At 38.0% G+C, this 17,905-nt stretch overlaps 2 long non-coding RNA genes and 2 pseudogenes across 2 annotated transcripts; all 4 read right to left on the bottom strand.

Moving 5' to 3' along the window:
* Positions 1 to 356: 356 nt before the first annotated feature.
* On the bottom strand, positions 357 to 12,783 carry LOC114146311 (zinc finger protein OZF-like; annotated as a pseudogene).
* Positions 5,037 to 5,682, bottom strand: LOC114146351 (uncharacterized). The gene is made up of 2 exons (XR_003595875.1): positions 5,611 to 5,682; positions 5,037 to 5,283 (listed from the first exon to the last, which is right to left on the bottom strand). It is a non-coding gene; the product is annotated as an uncharacterized LOC114146351 (long non-coding RNA).
* LOC114146353 (uncharacterized) lies at positions 5,722 to 6,601 on the bottom strand. The gene is made up of 4 exons (XR_003595877.1): positions 6,483 to 6,601; positions 6,204 to 6,269; positions 6,022 to 6,110; positions 5,722 to 5,944 (listed from the first exon to the last, which is right to left on the bottom strand). It is a non-coding gene; the product is annotated as an uncharacterized LOC114146353 (long non-coding RNA).
* Positions 12,784 to 14,018: 1,235 nt separating the features above from the next.
* On the bottom strand, positions 14,019 to 17,484 carry LOC114146299 (zinc finger protein 771-like; annotated as a pseudogene).
* Positions 17,485 to 17,905: the final 421 nt, after the last annotated feature.

A 17,905-nucleotide genomic window follows, 5' to 3' on the forward strand; every position in this document is an offset into this window, starting at 1 on the left:
AGCTCCCTGTGTGTTTAGCCGCTACCAATAAAACGAGAGGGGAGGGAATAGCAGGAGGCACGGGAGACTAATTCTTTGTCATCCAGTTTCTTTGTAGAAGGAGAGACGATAAAAACAAAGAAGTAATATTATAGCCATCATTTTATTCTTAAGCTCATATTTATGTACTGCTGATTAATTTATTGTTTATCGTGAAAACCCTTCTCACCTGTATGACTTATTTTGTGGGCATTTAAATGACTAATTCGAATGAAACGTTTTCCACATGACAGGCATGAAAAAGGCTTCTCCCCTGTATGAATTGTCTTGTGGTCATTTAAAGTACTACTTCGAGTAAAACATCTTCCACAAGACTGGCATGAAAAAGGTCTCTCCCCAGTATGAATTTTCTTGTGTTCATTTAAATTACTACTTCGAGTAAACCTTCTTCCACAAGACTGGCATGAAAAAGGCCTCTCCCCAGTATGAATTTTCTTGTGGTCATTTAAAGTACTACTTCGAGTAAACCTTCTTCCACAAGACTGGCATGAAAAAGGCCTCTCCCCAGTATGAGTTTTCTTGTGACGATTTAAAACACTAATTTGAGAGAAACTCTTTCCACATGATTGGCATGAAAAAGGTCTCTCCCCCGTATGAGTTTTCTTGTGACGATTTAAATCACTACGTTGAGAGAAACTCTTTCCACATGATTGGCATGAAAAAGGTCTCTCCCCCATATGAATTTTCTTGTGGTCATTTAAAGTACTTATTCGAGAGAAACTTTTTCCACATGTTTCACATGAAAAAGGCCTCTCACCTGTATGAATTTTCTTGTGACGAATTACATTTCTCATATTAGAGAAACTTTTTCCACATGTTTCACATGAAAAAGGCCTCTCACCTGTATGAATTTTCTTGTGACGAATTACATTTCTCATATTAGAGAAACTTTTTCCACATGTTTCACATGAAAAAGGTCTCTCACCTGTATGAATTTTCTTGTGACGATAAAAATGACTAATATGAGAAAAACCCTTTCCACATGATTGGCATGAAAAAGGTCTCTCACCAGTGTGAGTTCTGTAATGGTTTAAAAAATTACTCTGTTGTGGGTAACATCTCCCACAAATGTCACATTTGAAAGATCTTTTCTTTGTACTGGTACCAGACTGACTCTCTGACAGAGAGGAGCTGCTTCCTTCCTGATCTTTGCTCTCAACCACTGGAGAGATATGAAGGGAAAACTGCTCTGTTCTTCTCTCTTCTTCATTCATATCATCTTCCTGAAGAGTAGAAGTTTCAATCAAAGCAGCAAACTGCTTCTGGACAAGCTGCTCTCCCTCCTGACTGCTGCAGAGGTTCTTCTGGTCCTGTCCAGTTGGTAAATGTTCTGGTGGCTGCTGTTCATGTTGAAGCACTGAACAATCTAACTCCTCGTTTTTTACATTTGTTAGTGGATAATCCAATTCCTCATGTTTGAGCAGTGCAGGTTGTGGTTCGTTCACTTCTTCTTTAATCCATTTTGATTCTGGTTCCATCTGTACCTCTTCAGTCCACTGATGTTCTGCTTCTTTCTGATCCTGACTGGACCTACTTGCCAGGCTACAGACTTGTTGGATGGCAGAAGCTTCTTCCTCATTGGAGACACTTGGCTGTTGGAGGTCTGTGGGAACAAAGGATGACATCATTAATATAATTTAATTGATAACTACCTCATGGATCAGCCTGGTTTCTCCTGGAGATTCTGGTCTGTAAGCATCATATAGTTCATATAAAATTGGTTTGTAGATGTTAACTAAAAAGCAGGTGACGTGTCCTCCACATTAATTTGCTGACATGGCAAAAATGTTAAAAAGATTTCAAATACATTCAGATTTTAATCTAGAAGAACAGTTTCATACATATTTTTTATTTACAATTCAATGTTTAATTTTCAGGCATTCATACCATTGAAGATCTCAAAATACATTAACAAAATATGTTTTTAATCTCACTTGTAGGCCTGTCACGATAGCAAATTTTGCTGAGCGATTAATTGTCTCAAAAAATTATTGCGATAAACGATAATATTGTTTGAAGACCTTTTTACACTGATTTAATGGAAATGACGTAATAATGCATGTGATTTCCTGCCAAAGATAGATACACTTTATTTTCAAAAGAATATTTAACACTGGAGCTGATAAACAAAATAAACTAAACAACCAAAAACAAAAATAAAATGGATTCTCAGTCTCCATTAACAATAAATGTACTTGAATAAAAACTAAACAACATAAAGCCAAAGTGGAAATAAATACTGCATTCAACCAAAAGAGGGCAGATTATGGAGTCTGTATATTATGTTGCCCTTCAGTAATAATTAGATTTAAATAGAGAAGATGGGCACATCGACTACCTGATGCAATAGTTCACACTATATGATGTTTTGTTCCTATTTTTCCCCTTATGACAATCTTAGCACGTTGGTCTTTCTAAGATTGTGTGGTGTGTTACGGTAGATCGTCGTTGCCGCTCCGATCTAAATCAGGGGTTTTTCCCGACTGGGAGCTTTACTACACCTGTTGAATGTGACAGGTAGCCAATCAGAAAGCGAGGATTCTCCTCCGTGTTTTCTGAGGGGAAATTACCTCGGGGAATCCCAAACAGCTGACACGACCCGAAGTCCAGCGGAAACAACATTAATGTTTATTCAACATGCAAAGAATATAGAAATGACAAGAGGAGGAGTTGGAGCGAAATTGCTACCGCAGTTGATAAACCCGGTAACTTTTCAGCTGTTCTTCGTTAACGTGACGTAAACAGGTTCTAATGATTTTCATTCAGTCAGGACTTTACGCTGACACTAGCCACATGCATTGCAGGTAGACTGTAGTAAAGCATTGATTAATGCCTGATTTTAAAATTAGTTCACTGGACTTGTAGCCATTATTTTGTGCCCATTGTTGGACACCACACGGCAGGAACGAACCGATCGAACCGTTATAACTAGGATTTCTGTCGGCTAATGTGTGGTCTGTCAGGTTTTAAAAATGGGCCGACAATCGGCCGACAGCTCTAAGATCGTGTCGTGTACGCTGGGCTTTACACTAAGGAAATGAGGAAGGAGGGTCAGTGGAGAGCACCGGAGTTGAGCCTTTTTTCATTCGGTGTCATCAACAGAAAGAGAAAAGGCCGGAAGAGACGATAGTGCCGATAATTGAAATGACGTCGATAGTTTTAATTTATCGTACGATTAATCGATTTATCGTTTATCGCGACAGGCCTACTCACTTGTAACCTTATGTCTAGCCTCACTTTTTAAAGTTGACCAGACTGTGTAGGAATTTAATTTAGTAAAACATGACAGTCTGGTTCTCTGGGTTATAAATATGATGAGACAGAGACGCGTTTCTCTAAGCCACTATTCAAAAAGAAAGAGTAGACATCATTTCCTTAACAAAGGCAGATGTGTTGATGTTCAAGAGGAAGTGGATGCAAGAAAAGATCAAAAGGACTGGCCTAACATTGAAACCTATTCATTATCGCTCTGACTGTACATTTAGTTTAGTAACTGATTGTGTGAGAGTTGAGGCTGGATGAGTTTATCTCAACACCACACACTGAGGAGGATGGTGGAGCAGGTCAACACATCTCCAGGTCTCTCTGTAAGAGAACTGCAGCCAAGAGGAACATCCTGGAGGCATCAGGTCTCCATAGCAACCATCAGACACTGCATTCATGAAAACTGGATGTTTGAGAGACATAACGCAAAGAAATAATTTCCTGTAATCAGTTGGAATCATTTGATCTATTTAACTTGACTATGTCCCACACTACTAATGAGCAGCGACAGAGAGATATTTCATTAAACACATTTGAGAAATATAGATTTGGACAAAATCATTTGCATGTTTCTACTTTGACACAGTTTGCCCATTTCCTTTTTGTCGTTATTTATTTCTTCCGTTTCTTCTGTGCCCCAATGAAAAATAACAGCTCATTCCGCGTCTCCATCATAATACTCTCCACTGCTCTGACTTACAAAATCATGTATGAGTTTACAAATTAAGCATTTACACCTTGTATTCCGGTCTTGTGCGCTATTCAGTTCCCCTGCGAAAATCTGTTCCCCCTGTGTCGGGAGCGCGCATTGCAGCCGGAGAGGCGGATTTGACCATTTTCACGGCGCTTCTGATCGATTTCTCGGTAAAAACAACTCAGTGAATCATGTCAAGCTTGTAACATTTAGTTTAATCGGCAGCTGTTGTTTGCAAAATTGTAAAAATAATTAAATAAACGAGGTTTTTTACGCTGTTTTGTGTTATTTTAAACGCCAAGAGAATCGGTCTTTTTCTAACTTTTGTCACTTACGCCTGACAGAAATAAGTCAGTCAACACTTAGTGTGTATTTATAATTTTTCATTGCTGATATAAGACGATTGCTGAAAGCATGGCACAAATATTAAGACTTCCTGAAAAGACGAGAGCGTGGACTTTCTGGTAAATGCCTTTCTAATGTAAAATATGACAGATTACTGTAGTAAGGAAATTTCTAGTTTACTACAGGCTATCACACATAACAATTTTTGAGAATTTGGCAACAGTTGCCCTTATTCCCAAACGTTATGGGGGGAGGAGAGTAGAGAATGAATATTTCAGCTGCCTGAAATAATCTGTTCCCCCTCCATAACATGGGAACAAATTAATTCACCAACAAGTCTTTAACTCTGTTTATTCCTCTTATCATCAACAATGAATCCTGTGAATTTGGTAACATTTGCTCTTTATTTGACAAGTTATAAGGGGCCTTGGGATTTAAACTTTTTTCCATAGCTGCCTTATATCAAAGTCTTGTAAGTATAAATATCAAACAGTTTTCAAAATGTAATTTATTAACCTTTAAACAACATACATAAACAAGCACACCACAGCAAACTCAGGAACAAAGGCAACTAAGGCAAACACGCAAAGCAGTGATATGTTTTTTCAGTTGGTGGGCTTCCCACACATTGCATGATGGAACCACCTCAGACACACGTCACACTGGATCTAGGAAAGAAACCAAAAATATCAGGTTTTTTTTAGAAAAATATGTCTTTACAATTACAATATATAATCAATCATTTTAGATTCCCTTATATTCCAACTGCTGGAGGATCATATCATAGCTTGTTTACGCAAGATAAGATTAGATAAAACTTGTCCTCTTCATTTAGTTTACTAACACTAAGTCTTTGAATAATTCTAAAAACTTTCCTACCCAGTTCACATCCGTGTCACTTTCCATCTCTCCACAGAAGTGACACAAGTCTTTTAGGTCCTCTGTTAACAACAAAAGTATAAAACACACACACACAATTATACATGTACAATCGTGCCCGTATATATGTGTGTTTGTGTGTGTATAAAACTATTACACAGGATGTGCTAAGCACCAACACAGTCATTTATGAAAAAAATATAGAAGATGAAATGATTGTACTTATTAATTTGTAGACAAACAATTTCCTTAAATAAATGTTTTCAGAGTCCATGTTAATGTATTAAGTTTTGCTAAGTACAGATGTTTTAGCCAAACATACAAATAATAGTAATCATGATAACAATTGTCATAAACACTCAAAATAAGAATATAAATGTTATCCTCACCACTGTTAAGGATTAGTCTCACAGCAATTTCCAACCTCATGCTGTGGACCGCCTCTCTGGAAACAGGAAATCCACAACCTCTTTTGACAGGATTTTTTCTGCAAACTGAAATGAACAGCTTCATTTAATATCTTTAAATTTAAGTAACAAAGTAAGTAATTCACTGTACATGTCTCAAAATATATATCAAAATCCTAAAGTCATACACTGTGTGACAATATGTATGCACCTTCAGTGAAAATACACCACATGATGAGCTATCCTGTTGTTTCGGATGCTTGACTGGTCACATGTCCAACGTGAGACATTGCACCCCTTCTTCCTCATAAATGCCCTGTAAATATAGATATATTAATAAGAACAACTTTATTTGATTTTCATACTTGAGTTAACTTAAATTTTTAACCATACCTTGTGATTTGCAAGCATTTCTGGATGTCTTGTTTTGATTCCCCCAGTGGATTCAAGAACAAAGACTTTTTGTCTTGTGGGTAGATCACCTAGAAAGTGTGCATTCGACAGTTTTCATGTGGTTTTTGTCTATGAGATAAGTATGATATAGATTGTTTTTAGAGTATAAAAACATTTATTACCACTAAAGTCCAGTGGTGGTGTTGATTGTTGATTCCCAGAATTATTTCATAATTCATTGGGTTCATCTGTGAATAATAAAAAAAAACATAGATTTTTTCATATCAAGAACAAAATATGTTTAGTAACACACACATAGCACTGAGATTATACTTTTTATAGGTGATACAGAAAAATCTGTAAAATCATATAAAGTCAAAACATTTCTTTTCATCGATTCAAAAATACTAATAACACATGGAAGAGTAACACAGAAGCACAGTGGAATGTGTAAGATCTACCTTTTTTAATCTAGGACTTTTTCCCTGCCACATTGCTGTCATTGCAAATGAATCTATGAACACAGCCTGTCCTGTGTTCTTGCTGTTGTATTCCTTCACGATGACGGCCAGAAATGCATTAATAGACCTGCAAATGTATTACAAGAAAAAAGATTAGTTAAATACTGTAACAGCTGTGATATTGAAAACAATGTAGTCATTGTACCTACCTGACTCTCCAGTTCCATGTCAGGACCAATTTTATTAATGTCAAAGTAAACAACTTATATGCATTCACTTTTGACAGAAGGACAAAGACGTTTTTTCCAGTAAAAGCATCATGCACATCTGATGATGAGGATGGGGTGAGGAGTGGAAAACAAATAAAAAGTTAAAGATTAGTTTCATTGTCATGACACCCATTTCATTAATTTTACAAAACATTTGATATGTTATCCATAGGGCTGCACAGTGGCGCAGTTGGTAGCACTGTTGCCTTGCAGCAAGTAGGTCCTGGGTTCGATTCCCGGCCGGGGTCTTTCTGCATGGAGTTTGCTGTTCTCCCTGTTGCATGCGTGGGGTTTCTCTCCGGGTACTCCGGCTTCCTCCCCATAGTCCAAAACATGACTGTCAGGTCAATTGGTCTCTCTTAATTCTCCCTAGGTGTGAGTGTGTGTGTGCATGGTTGTTGTCCTGTATGTCTCTGTGTTGCCCTGCGACAGACTGGCGACCTGTCCAGGGGTGAACCCCGCCCTCCGCCTGGAACGTAGCTGGAGATGGGCACCAGCAACCCTCCCGACCCCATTAGGGACAAGGGTGAACAGAAAATGGATGGATGGATGGATGTTATCCATATTATGCAAATCATATGATTGGAGTCTGAGGAAGTATTAACTTCACTGATTCATACAGCTATTTTTACATAGGAATTAATAATAAAGCAAGCAGTTTGTTGCACTGACTGACTGAAATTATTCCTTTCATTAAAACAAGACGAAAGCATTAGTACAAAGACAGACAGTTTTTGTGAATTTAAATAAAATTTACATTTCTCTGCTAGAGATTTTCTCTGGGTAGCAGATGATGGAGCAGGGGGAGATGATGCTGGAGCAGAGGGGGATAATGCTGGAGATGATGCTGGAGCAGAGGGGGGTGATGCTGGAGCAGATGGGGGTGATGCTGGAGCAGAGGGGGGTGATGCTGGATCATAAGGCGGTAGTGCTGCATCAGCAAGGGGTTGAGCAAAATTTATTTTGCTTCCTTGATTTTTTAAACAATGTGGCAGTCGGGGACCCTCTCTAATGCAGATTTTAAGATGGTCAGTGTTTATCTTCCGGATATCACACCATTATCATCTTGAATATCTGCATTTTTGCCTTGGATACTGATGACTGTAAAGGGTCAGAGAAAACCAGCATCCAATTTCCCACCTTTTCTCTGCTGACTGCGTATGTTCTGCCTCCACACTCGGTCACCAGGTTTAAACACAGTGCCAAGGTGTTGTGCTCTGCCCTTTGCTTTCTCCTGTTTTTTGGAAACACTGTCGCTGACAATGCTCCTCAGGCTTTCTTGTATTTTGACGTCCTCTGCCAACTCCTACTCCAACGATGTCCTCCACAGCACCGTCAATCTTTAAACACAAAATTAATATTTCAAGTGTCAGTTCAAATCTGTCATTTAGAAAGCATACACTCATCATATTTATGGCATGCTACAGTGAGATATCACAATATATTCTGGAAAAGAGTATACTGACAATGTCTCTTGAAATGGTTTACACAATTTTCACATTTATAGAAAAAATTCTGAAAACCTTTTCAGAATAAAGTCCTTTGTGAATGATGCACTTAAAGTAGATGCTTTACATAAATTCATGACTTCACTGAAATTTAATTCAGATGCAAAGTCTTCCTGACTATGCAAGAAAACATAAAATGTTTTTGAAGAAACTCAAGTGGTAACTGAAAAATAGAATTTTTTACTTAAATACAATACCATGAAATGGAAAGATTGACCATAACCCTACCATGTAATGTTCAGGGACTTCCGAGGGATAGCGTGCCTCTCTTCCGAACATGAGGAAGTATGGGGAATACTGTGTGGTTATTTGTTTTTTGGTGCGTATCCCAAACATCACAGCATCCAAATACTCATCCCAGGTGTGTGGATGGCCATCCACAACCTTACTCAGAGCTCTAAAATACATGAAAAGTGTAAGATGTCACACATAACACGTGATTTCTTACAATTAGCCTTATTTTGTAAGTAGTTTAGCCAATACACGCCTTTTTTGTGATCTTTCTTTGAAAATGTATAGATTAGAGATAGTACTCACCTTTGAATGGTCCCATTCATTTTTTCAACCAACCCATTTGTTTGGGGATGGTATGGGGAACACAGACTTCGTTTGATATTGAGAATTTTGCACACTTCTTGGTTTATCTGAAAATTTATAAACAATTAACTCTGACAAAATAGACTGCATATTTAAACAACATATCGAACAAAATAGTGTGAAGGAGGACATTCATTGTGTTAAATTTCTCTAAGAGATTCAAAATAAATACTTACAGAATTTACAAATTCTCGTCCTGGTCTGTCAAAATCCTTTTGGGGGCTTCAAACTGATGCACAAACTTAATTATGCATTCCGTAACTTCAGGTGCTGATTTACTCTTTAGTGGATGTGCCTGTGGCCACTTCGTAAAATAGTCAATCATGACACAAATATACTTGTGTCCAGATTTTGTTTCGGCCAGTTTTCCAATGAGGTCCATCCCAATTAATTCAAAGGGATGGGTAACCTTAAATGAAAGATTAAATAGATAAATAAATAAAAAAAAAATAGAACAGGAAAATCTTTGAAAGCAGTATATCCATCCATCCATTCATTTTCCTCCGCTTATCCGGGGTCGTGCCGCGGGGGTAGCAGCTTCATAAGCAGTATTTTGTCAAGCTAAAATAATATGTTCTCAGTATATTGTAAAATGTTTAGTATAATAAAAATACATTCCTTAATTTTATACATCAACTTGTTCAAAATGTAGGCCCTTTGTGAGAACATGGACAAAGCAGGAGAACCAACCACTGCACTGCTGCACACTACCATGTAGTCTCACTAAAACTGTTTCTTTTACTATGAATTACCTTACCTTTATGGGAGCATAATCTGATGGCTGTTTCAGTGCTGGGGCACTGGCCTGACAGGATGAGCACTCAGAGACCTGGGAAGTGAGTGAAACACAAAAACCAACAAGAATTTAAGACATGCAAAGTTGACATTATTGGACAATTATAGTTTCATATTGGTAAAACAAATAAGGCTTACACATTTATTTTCCTAAAATTTAAATCTTGTATTTGGTATTACGAAAGAAAATTATTTATTTAGTCCACTGCTTATGTAACATACCCATTTCTTGATGTCCACAGACATTCCTGGCCATAAAATCTCCTTGAGATGGCATCTGTTGTTTTTGTTTGTCCACAATGTGCACCTGTAGGGCTGGCATGGGAGTCAACAAATATTCTCGGCTTCCTCAGCACCTTAACAACTTTGACCTTTGTTGAGGACAAATTGCCTTTGTGTTTAACGTAGAAGAGGTCATTTCCTTGGAAAAGATAAAGAACACCAATAAAAATATGACCGAAGCATGAAATTCTATTATAAAATACATTTATAATTCTACAAATATGCAAATGTACTACTACTACTGAGTTATACATAGAGCTGAAACAAAACCATGCAGCAATAAAAGAAACAGGAAGAAAGACATTATCAATGCATATTTATTTTAAAATTTACTTTTGGAGAAAAAAAATAAACAGTGCTCATTGAAGGAGTAATGTCTGTGAATTTGTTGACGTAATGGTTCACAATTGTCCACTTTGCTAGATTTTGTTTCTTTTATTGATGAATGTAGAAGTACGGGAATCTTTCTACAACACAACTTAGAAATAGAAACTGAGTACAAGTGTAATTCACATGAATAACATCTGCAGTCAGGAACATTGTGCGGTTATTTCCTGCATTATAACGTGGAGTAAGTTCGTGTGTGCACACATCATCCATCCATCCATTTTCTGTTCACCCTGTCCCTAATGGGGTCGGGAGGGTTGCTGGTGCCCATCTCCAGCTACGTTCCGGGCGAGAGGCGGGGGTACACCTGGGACAGGCCGCCAGTCTGTCGCAGGGCAACACAGAGACATACAGGACAAACAACATTCACACACACACTCACACCTAGGGAGAATTTAGAGAGAAACCAATTGACTGACAGTCACGTTTTTGGACTGGGGAAAGCCGGAGAACACCCGGAGAGAACCCACGCATGCACAGGGGAAACATGCAAACTCCATGCAGAAAGACCCCGGCCGGGAATCGAACCAGGACCTTCTTGCTGCAAGGCAACAGTGCTACCAACTGCGCCACGTGCAGCCCTGTGCCACACATATTAATCGAAATTAAATGCAGCAGAAAAAATCAATAACAAAAAAAACATGAATGTTATCTAACTGTTTAGATAACTTATGCATTCCACTATTTGCGATATTAAAGTAGAGGTTACCGTCAATGCATCAATCTGGAAGATAAAGATAATTACCTTCAATCTTGTACGACGAGGCTTTCCTTCGAATGACATATTTTCTTCCTTCGTTGACTGCGGTGGATATTCGCCTTAACTTTATAGTTAAAGAGCGTTTCATATTCAACACTGTCCATATTTAAGAAAAGTGTCGACTTACTCAAATAGTTGGCTTAACTTAAAGCAAAACGTGACGAACAATCTGCCCAACACCTGCACATTTGCATAATTGATTGGAGCAAACAGCACCACGTGATTTTTGACTTTTTAGAAAACACCGTATGTGTTTATATTGTAAGGTGCATTGTTAGATGTAAAATCTGCAACATATTTGTAACTTGGAAGATACACATTTAAACAGAGCATACATTACATAAAGATAATCAAATCAACAGTAATATTTATTATAACAATCTTAGATTTAATATCAAATAATTAATTGCTTCAAACGATATATAGACAAATAATGACCAACAGTTTCAAAATTCACAGGATTTGCTTATTTTCTCCCCATGTTATGGAGGGGAATGGTTTATTTCAGGCAGCTGAAAATATGGTTCCCCCTCATAACTTTGTCAAAATAAAGAGCAAATGTTACCAAATTCACAGGATTCATGTTGATGATAAGAGGAATAAACAGAGTTAAAAGACTTGTTGGTGAATTAATTTGTTCCCATGTTATGGAGGGGGAACAGATTATTTTCAGGCAGCTGAAATATTCATTCTCTACTTCCTCCCCCCATAACGTTTGGGAATAAAGGGCAACTGTTGCCAAATTCTCAAAAATTGTTATGTGTGATAGCCTGTAGTAAACTAGAAATTTCCTTACTACAGTAATCTGTCATATTTTACATTAGAAAGGCATTTACCAGAAAAGTCCACGCTCTCGTCTTTTCAGGAAGTCTTAATATTGTGCCATGCTTTCAGCAATCGTCTTATATCAGCAATGAAAAATTATAAATACACACTAAGTGTTGACTGACTTATTTCTGTCAGGCGTAAGTGACAAAAGTTAGAAAAAGACCGATTCTCTTGGCGTTTAAAAATAACACAAAACAGCGTAAAAAAGACCTCGTTTATTTAATTATTTTTACAATTTTGCAAACAACAGCTGCCGATTAAACTAAATGTTACAAGCTTGACATGATTCACTGAGTTGTTTTTACCGAGAAATCGATCAGAAGCGCCCGATGAAAATGGTCAAATCCGCCTCTCCGGCTGTAATGCGCGCTCCCGACACAGGGGGAACAGATTTTCGCAGGGGAACTGAATAGCGCACAAGACGGATTTCCATCATTAATAACAATTGGGGTCATATATCAGTCATGGGCCCTGACTCATAAACACGTTTGTGCTAGCCTCTGTAGCTAGCAGCTAAAACAGTTTCTGTTCAGCCCCGTTTAGCAGCAGCTGGAGCTGCAGCAACTATCGCCGCTGACGGATCTCTGCGTCTTCAGTGAAAACATCAGCACCTTATCCAGACCTACCAGAACTTTGTCTCTGCAGCTCCGAACCGACTCTGTGTAGCTTAATTTCTGGTTTCCAGTTGATCCCCATCATCCTGCGCTGAGCATCGAGCTCTTCCTCGTAGCAAATGATGGTTTTTTAACCTCGGTGAAGATTTCTTGAGCAGCAGCAGTTAGTCTCTCTCTGATAAAATCTCTGAGATGATGAGCTGAGCTGAAGACATGGTTGCTGAAATATTAGCAGGAATGGGACAATGCAGCAGTTTTCTAGCTTAGCCATGCACAATTCTTCTTCGATGTTTTTGGAAATTGGCAAACAAGGAAATTGGTTGCAATACGCCCCCGACTGAAGTGGGAGTGTGGACAGCCGAAAAAAACAGGTTAAAGAAACAACTTAGTATTAATTCATAAATCTTTATTACGAGACAAAAATGTAGTCCATCCAATTTAGAAAAAAATAAATACACAAATCATCAAGTAAAAATCACAAAGGCAGATAAACAATGACTAATAGTTAAAAATGTTAGAAATATCTAATTTCACCATATGTTGCAGTTGTTAAGTTGTTTAATACATCCAATCAGCACAAATGTTTACATGAAATTCTTCAGGAAAACATTAAAAGTTGGTATGCTACTCATGGCAAACAGTGACTTGCAGAAGTTCATCGTGGAAATCTGAGGAGGATTCTGAAAGCGTCCTGATTGGTACTTGCAGTTTCTTCATCATAGCTTTACTGTAGTTTACACCACAGATGAGCTATATACAACACGGTGCAATACGTTTCAAAAAGGAACATTTTAACCTTAACTGGACAGATGCTAATTTTCAGTGCCAATACATTAGCTTGCATACAGGAAGGAAACATTATGATAATCCCAAAGGCTTTTGACCGACAGGGGTTCATTTTTATATAAATAGAACAAAATATTACTGCCTCTGTCTATAATATAATTGTTGTTTTACTTGTTTTTAGCAGTAAAAATTAAAAGTTACCATTCCCAGATCAAAAAGCAAAGATCCATATTTACTCAACAGCCTGTGGATCTGTATTAAATGGTTTGCTCCTGCTTAGTGAACTTGTAGGCAACAGTGTTCAGCAGCAGCCAAAGGACTACAACGACTGACTGGAACAATGCAGTCAGAAAATAACATCCAGGTTTTCAAAGAAGAGAAAAAAAGAAAAGGACAAATGAAAGAGTTTCTCTTTATCAGTAACTTTGTCAATAAGAAACATGGATAGACTGTAGTTTGAATCCAAGAGGCTCCCAGACCTCTTGCTCCTCCTCACCAGGCTTTATGCTACACTGTGTGGTAGGAGGACAAGGAGCCCAGCAGGTAACTGAAGTAATGGTCACACGATGACAGGAGACGGCGCTTCTCCCTCTTATGGAGATTGGCGGCGGTGAGAAGAGAGTCGCTAGCTCTCATCCAGCTGAGCAAAAGACACAATTCATGCATGTGACATTTCTAGCTCATACACCTATAGACGTATGCAAGAAAGTTGGAAACCTTTCATCTTTTGTTGCTATCATCGCTATCGTGTGCCAGATGTTCAGATCAGCCGGAGTGGAAGAAAATTTACACTTTTAGCTCCCTGTGTGTTTAGCCGCTACCAATAAAATGAGAGGCGAGGGAATAGCAGGAGGCACGGGAGACTAATTCTTTGTCATCCAGTTTCTTTGTAGAAGGAGAGACGATAAAAACAAAGAAGTAATATTATAGCCATCATTTTATTATTAAGCTCATATTTATTAACTGCTGATTGATATATTGTTTATCATGAAAACCCTTCTCACCTGTATGACTTATCTTGTGATGATTTAAGTTTCTAAGACGAGTGAAATTCTTTCCGCATGACTGACATGAAAAGGTTTCTCCCCAGTATGAATTTTCTTGTGGTCATTTAAAGTACTACTTCGAGTAAAACATCTTCCACAAGACTGGCATGAAAATGGCCTCTCACCTGTATGAATTTTCTTGTGACGATTTAAATGACTAATACGAATGAAACGTTTTCCACAAGACTGGCATGAAAAAGGTCTCTCCCCAGTATGAATTTTCTTGTGACGATTTAAATCACTACGTTGAGAGAAACTCTTTCCACATGATTGGCATGAAAAAGGTCTCTCGCCGGTATGACTTCTCTTGTGGGCATTTAAATGACTAATTCGAGAGAAACTTTTTCCACAACACTGGCATGAAAAAGGTCTCTCACCTGTATGAATTTTCTTGTGACGAATAACATTTGTCATATTAGTGAAACTTTTTCCACATGTTTCACATGAAATAGGCCTCTCACCTGTATGAATTTTCTTGTGACGAATTACATTTCTCATATTAGAGAAACTTTTTCCACATGTTTCACATGAAAAAGGCCTCTCACCTGTATGAATTTTCTTGTGACGAATTACATTTCTCATATTAGAGAAACTTTCTCCACATGTTTCACATGAAAAAGGCCTCTCACCTGTATGAATTTTCTTGTGACGATAAAAATTACTAATATGAGAAAAACCTTTGCCACATGATTGGCATGAAAAAGGTCTCTCACCAGTGTGGGTTCTGTAATGGTTTAAAAAATTACTCTGTTGTGGGTAACATCTCCCACAAATGTCACATTTGAAAGATCTTTTCTTTGTACTGGTACCAGACTGACTCTCTGACAGAGAGGAGCTGCTTCCTTCCTGATCTTTGCTCTCAACCACTGGAGAGATATGAAGGGAAAACTGCTCTGTTCTTCTCTCTTCTTCATTCATATCATCTTCCTGAAGAGTAGAAGTCTCAATCAAAGCAGCAAACTGCTTCTGGACAAGCTGCTCTCCCTCCTGACTGCTGCAGAGGTTCTTCTGGTCCTGTCCAGTTGGTAAATGTTCTGGTGGCTGCTGTTCATGTTGAAGCACTGAACAATCTAACTCCTCTTTTTTTACATTTGTTAGTGGATAATCCAATTCCTCATGTTTGAGCAGTGCAGGTTCTGGTTCGTTCTCTTCTTCTTTAATCCATTTTGGTTCTGGTTCCATCTGTACCTCTTCAGTCCACTGATGTTCTGTGTTCTGCTTCTTTCTGGTCCTGACTGGACCTACTTGCCAGGCTACAGACTTGTTGGATGGCAGAAGCTTCTTCCTCATTGGAGACACTTGGCTGTTGGAGGTCTGTGGGAACAAAGGATGACATCATTAATATAATTTAATTGATAACTACCTCATGGATCAGCCTGGTTTCTCCTGGAGATTCTGGTCTGTAAGCATCATATAGTTCATATAAAATTAGTTTGTAGATGTTAACTAAAAAGCAGGTGACGTGTCCTCCACATTAATTTGCTGACATGGCAAAAATGTTAAAAAGATTTCAAATACATTCAGATTTTAATCTAGAGAACAGTTTCATACATATTTTTCATTTACAATTCAATGTTTAATTTTCAGGCATTCATACCATTGAGATCTCAAAATACATTAACAAAATATGTTTTTAATCTCACTTGTAACCTTATGTCTAGCCTCACTTTTTAAAGTTGACCAGACTGTGTAGGAATTTAATTTAGTAAAACATGACAGTCTGGTTCTCTGGGTTATAAATATGATGAGACAGAGACGCATTTCTCTAAGCCACTATTCAAAAAGAAAGAGTAGACATCATTTCCTTAACAAAGGCAGATGTGTTGATGTTCAAGAGGAAGTGGATGCAAGAAAAGATCAAAAGGACTGGCCTAACATTGAACCTATTCATTATCGCTCTGACTGTACATTTAGTTTAGTAACTGATTGTGTGAGAGTTGAGGCTGGATGAGTTTTATCTCAACACCACACACTGAGGAGGATGGTGGAGCAGGTCAACACATCTCCAGGTCTCTCTGTAAGAGAACTGCAGCCAAGAGGAACATCCTGGAGGCATCAGGTCTCCATAGCAACCATCAGACACTGCATTTATGAAAACTGGATGTTTGAGAGACATAACGCAAAGAAATAATTTCCTGTAATCAGTTGGAAACATTTGATCTATTTAACTTGACTATGTCCCACACTACTAATGAGCAGCGACAGAGAGATATTTCATTAAACACATTTGAGAAATATAGATTTGGACAAAATCATTTGCATGTTTCTACTTTGACACAGTTTCCCCATTTCCCTGTAGAACTGGTCTGGGTCCCTGAACTGAAGCGATAACAGTAAATAATTTGTTTAATTAGAACTAACTGATATCTTAGTCCAGCTTTATTTTCTTAACTTCAAGAATGAAATAAAATGCAGATTTATCGTTTTTATCTGCTATATCAGGGCTGTGCAACTTGCAGCGCTGGACCTGCAAGTGCCTCTGTGGCTCAATTAATATAAGAAACAAACAAATATTCTCCTATTGTGTTTCATCCCTTTGTTCCGCGTCTCCATCATAATACTCTCCACTGCTCTGACTTACAAAATCATGTATGAGTTTACAAATTAAGCATTTACACCTTGTATTCCGGATTTCCATCATTAATAACAATTGGGGTCATATATCAGTCATGGGCCCTGACTCATAAACACGTTTGTGCTAGCCTCTGTAGCTAGCAGCTAAAACAGTTTCTGTTCAGCCCCGTTTAGCAGCAGCTGGAGCTGCAGCAACTATCGCCGCTGACGGATCTCTGCTGTCTTCAGTGAAAACATCAGCACCTTTATCCAGACCTACCAGAACTTTGTCTCTGCAGCTCCGAACCGACTCTGTGTAGCTTAATTTCTGGTTTCCAGTTGATCCCCATCATCCTGCGCTGAGCATCGAGCTCTTCCTCGTAGCAAATGATGGTTTTTTCAACCTCGGTGAAGATTTCTTGAGCAGCAGCAGTTAGTCTCTCTCTGATAAAATCTCTGAGATGCTGAGCTGAAGACATGGTTGCTGAAATATTAGCAGGAATGGGACAATGCAGCAGTTTTCTAGCTTAGGCCATGCACAATTCTTCTTCGATGTTTTTGGAAATTGGCAAACAAGGAAATTGGTGCAATACCGCCCCCGACTGAAGTGGAGTGTGGACAGCCGAAAACAGGTTAAAGAAACAACTTAGTATTAATTCATAAATCTTTATTACGAGACAAAATGTAGTCCATCCAATTTAGAAAAAAAATAAATACCACAAATCATCAAGTAAAAAACATCACAAGGCAGATAAACAATGACTAATAGTTAAAAATGTTAGAAATATCTAATTTCACCATATGTTGCAGTTGTGAAGTTGTTTAATACATCCAATCAGCACAAATTTTTACAGGGGTTCAATTTTATATAAATAGAAAAACTATTACTGCCTCTGTCTATAATATAATTTGTTATTTTATTTGTTTTTAGCAGTAAAAATTAAAAGTTACCATTCCCAGATCAAAAAGCAAAGATCCATATTTACTCACAGCCCTGT

The sequence above is a fragment of the Xiphophorus couchianus genome, chromosome 6 (genome assembly GCF_001444195.1).
Source record: "Xiphophorus couchianus chromosome 6, X_couchianus-1.0, whole genome shotgun sequence".
NCBI lineage: Eukaryota > Metazoa > Chordata > Actinopteri > Cyprinodontiformes > Poeciliidae > Xiphophorus > Xiphophorus couchianus.